The following is a 4321-nucleotide window of genomic DNA, read 5'->3' on the forward strand; positions in this document are numbered from 1 at the left end:
GAGACAGGGTTTCTCTGTGGTTTTGGAGCCTGTCCTGGAACTAGCTCTTGTAGACCAGGCTGGTCTCGAACTCACAGAGATCTGCTTGCCTCTGCCTCCCGAGTGCTCGGATTATAGGCGTGCGCCACCACTGCCCGGCTAGCTCTCTGACTTTATGAGTAGACAGGCAGGAGACAAAATCCTGGAGCTGCTGAAAACTACCACTGCATCCGAGAGATACAGTGCTCCAGGTAGACACTAGAGGGAGCCAAAGAACAGAGATGGTCCTGGAACATCTACTCAGGTTGATAGGTAAAGCCTCTTCATTTGCACATAGTTAAAACACAAAGACAGAGCGTTGATTGCTTTTTTAAATTTCAAATGAATGTCCAAATCCAAGTAACATAGCCCAAATCAAAGGGAAAAGACATAAAACGTTTGGGATACATATTCATGGAAAAACCATTTTTCTGTGGTTTTATAGCCACTGGCATAGGCTGGAGCTAACCTGACTGGAGTCACCACCCTAAGGGCTACATTTTCCTTTCTTCTCTCCTGTTGTACTTTCCCTGAACCCTCCTCTTGGGCTGCTGCCAAACTAGGTAGCTGCCTTGAAATCCAGTCCAGCTTTTATTGCTGTTCTATTTAGCAGCAATAAGCCCCCACATTGGGCACCAATGTGTAGCACAAGTTCTATTAGGTCTTAATAATAAAAGTTCAGAGTCAAATATAGGGGGAAATGCTGAGAAATCAGAGAGACTAAGGAACCAAACCACGGGCCATCTTACCTCTCCACTTCCCAGCCAAAAAGAGACTGAGTTCCTGTTTGCTCTTGCCTTATCACCTCCTCTCTCTGCCCAGCCATATTACTTCGTGTCTGTCAGTACAGACCTCCAGACCTCTATGGTTAGCTATTGGTTAACTCCACCCTCTGATCTTCAGGCAAGCTTTATTTAAAGAAATAAGATACTAATGGGAGATCACTGACTCCAGACTGACAAATTAGGAACCTGCATAGGACCAAACTAGGCCCCTTGAATACAGGTGACAATGGTGTGGCTTGGGCAGTGTGTGGGGCCACTGGCAGTGGGAGCAGGTTCTAACTCTAATGCATGAACTGACTTTGTGGAGCCCATTCTCTATGGAGAGATACCTTGTCAGCCTAGGCATGGGGGTAGGGAGGGCCTTGATCCTGCTTCAAGGAGGTGATGGGACAGACTTAGTTGACTTCCCAAGGGAGGCCTTACCCTGTCTAAGGAGCAGATGGGAATGGGGTGGGGAGAATGGTGGATCAGGAAGAGGAGAGAGAAGGGAAACTGAGATTGTTACGTAAAATATAAAAAAAACAAAATTTAAAAAACTACAAAAGCAACCATCAAATATCTGATTATCTGGCAAATAAACATGAATACAATGTGAATTTAATCAGGAAAGTGATGAATGGATGAAAAATGTGAATATCAGCAAAGAAATAAAAACTGTAGTAAAGAACTGAGACGAAATTGTGGAGCCAATAAATACTATTCATGAACTGAAAGTTCTCAAGAGGAACTCAGTAGGAAGCTTAAGCAGGCAGAAGAGATAAATCTACAAACTTGAAGACAGGTCATTTGAAATCATAATGTCAGAGAGGCAAAAAGAAAAGAAAGGAAACAGATATATGCACTATCAATGTCTAACAAAGAAAAAGAAGGGAGACTAATCATTTGCTTAATAAAATAATGAATAAAAAGTTTTTAAATCCTAGGTAAGAAATTGGCATGTAAATTCAATAATCCAAAACTCCAACTATATAAATCAAATGAAAGCAACAGGAAACTTTTGTCTAAACTCAAAGACAAAGAATGGAAAACCACAAAAGACAAATGACTGGTCATACATATACCATAGAGCTTCCATAAGATTATGAGTGGACTTCTCAACAGGAACTATGTTGGTCAGGAAATAGAAGACATATTCAAGTGGCTGAAGGAAAAATTTAGCAATTAAGAAATTTGCCTATCAAAACAGTCTTTGGGGCCAGGTGGCTGTGGCTCAGATCTTTAATCTCAGCACTGCTTGGAAGGTAGAGGCAGGCAGATCTCTGTGCATTCAAGGTCAACCTCATCTACAGAGTGAGTTCCAGGACAGTCAGAGCTACATAGAGACACCGTGTCTCAAACAAACAAGCACCAGTCTTTGGAAAGATGAAGGAGAGAATGGATTTTCCCAGACAAATCTACAACAGTTTATTTCCACTGAATCTTCTCACAAAAAATGAAAGGACCATAGGCAGCAACACCAAGGTACATAAAAATGAAATTTTCTGTAGTGCAAACTTTGTAAAAAGTCTCCAGTAAAGTTCATAGACAGATACAGTTATCTGTGTTAGTGTAACTTTGGAACTGTAATTTAAGTAACAGAGAATATATCTGTTTAGTGACTGTGCAACAGGTAATATAAAAAAAAAAACAAAGGGAAGAGAGCTGTGAGGAAGTAGCACTTTTAGATGAAAATGAAGTTAAGTTTTCGTTGCAATGATACACTGTTAATTTCAATATTAATTAGCAAGGACACGTCTGAAAGGAAACAAGAAGGAACACTAAAGCCTGTGAAGAAAATGCAGAGAACAGTAAGAAAAAGGAAACAATATCTTTTTCTATTCTTAATAAAGTAGACTAAACTATTCATCAAAGCACATAGATTGGCTAGACAGATTTTTTTAAATGGAGTCTAATAATGGTTCATATACAAAAAATTCAATCAAGAAAAACAAAGATTAAAAGTGAAAGGATGGTGATGATATAGAACATAATGTTTGTACTAACATCAGACAAGCATTAACTCATGAGCAATGAAATAAAGAAAGACATACGTAATAATAGAATTAAATGAAAATTAACAAACATTAAATTTGTTCTATTAACAGCTCTTATGTGGTACAATTTTTTTCATTGCATAATAGCACTGGTACACTTCGGCAGCAAACTTTCAACTCATGAATAAAGGTATAAAAATCAGAAAAGTAAAGGAATTGGAGCATGATATAAAACACTAAACATGGCAGGCATGCATGTCACATGAACAATTCAGAGGCTTATACAGATATATTTTATTTTATGGTTTTCTCAGGCATGGTAATTAAAAGTTAACATAACTTTTGTTCTCACAAAACATTGTAACCAACAACATAGAGAAAGGGTGATGGAGGAAGGTCATTGGTTAATTAAATAAAGAAGCTGCTTGGCCTGATAGGTTAAAACATAAGGTGGGAGGAGTAAACAGAACAGAATGCTGGGCGGAAGAGGAAGTGAGGTCAGACTCGACAGCTCTCCTCTCGGGGGCAGACACCTCAGAGAGACACGATGCTCCACTCTTGCGGGCAGAGGCGAGAGCTCTGCTCTCTGAGGCACACGCGATGAAGCTCCGACCCAGGATGGACGTAGGCTAGAATCTTCCCCGGTAAGCGCACCTTGGGGTGCTACACACAGATGATTAGAAATGGGCTAGTCCAGGTGCGAGAATTAGCCTAGAAGAGGCTAGATAGAAATGGGCCAAGCCGTGATTAAAAGAATACAGTGTCTGTGTAATTATTTCGGATAAAGCTAGCCTTGCGGGCAGCGGGGTGCTGGGGACGCAGCCCTGCCGCTCCTATTACAACAAAAGGGTTTTTTCAACCCTACTATGAAGAATCATGCTCCAAAAGAGTAGATAGGCTTTGAAGAATTGACAAATTAGTAGAAATACAATCAAAACTGAAAAAAAAAAACTGAAAAAGAAATAGAGGGGATAGACAGATGGTTAGTGGTTTAAGTGAAACATATCCTCTACAGGCTAAGATATTTATTTGAACACTTGATTCCCAGTTGGTGGCCCTGGTTGGGGAGGTCGTGGACTGTTTGGAACTTGGAGCTTTGCTGGACAACGGACAGTACTGGGGACAGACTTTGAGAATTAATACTCTCACACCAATCAGTTCACTATATTTAGTGCTTGTAGTTGAAGGTGTGATGTCTTAGCTTTATGCTCTGGCTAGCTGCTGCCATGCCTTCCCCAACATTATGAACTCTCCTTCTGGTACCACTAATCCAATAAGCTCTTTTTTCCATAAGTTGCTTTTGGTCCTGGTATTTTGTAACAGTCACAAAAACTAACTAATCTAGAAGTTGTTGGTACCATAAAGTAGGGTATTGATGTAAATAATTTAATTGTGTTGTTTTCTTGGGAGACTTCGGAACTTCAAACTAGAAAAGCAGTTGAACACTGTAATCAAAGGGTAAAGGGCTGTTAAGAAAAACTTGAATGTGGAAGTGGTGAACTTGGGATGGTGGAGACCTCAGATTAGTGGAATAGTCAACCTAAG

The sequence above is a fragment of the Microtus ochrogaster genome, unplaced genomic scaffold (assembly GCF_000317375.1).
Source record: "Microtus ochrogaster isolate Prairie Vole_2 unplaced genomic scaffold, MicOch1.0 UNK116, whole genome shotgun sequence".
Classification (NCBI taxonomy): domain Eukaryota; kingdom Metazoa; phylum Chordata; class Mammalia; order Rodentia; family Cricetidae; genus Microtus; species Microtus ochrogaster.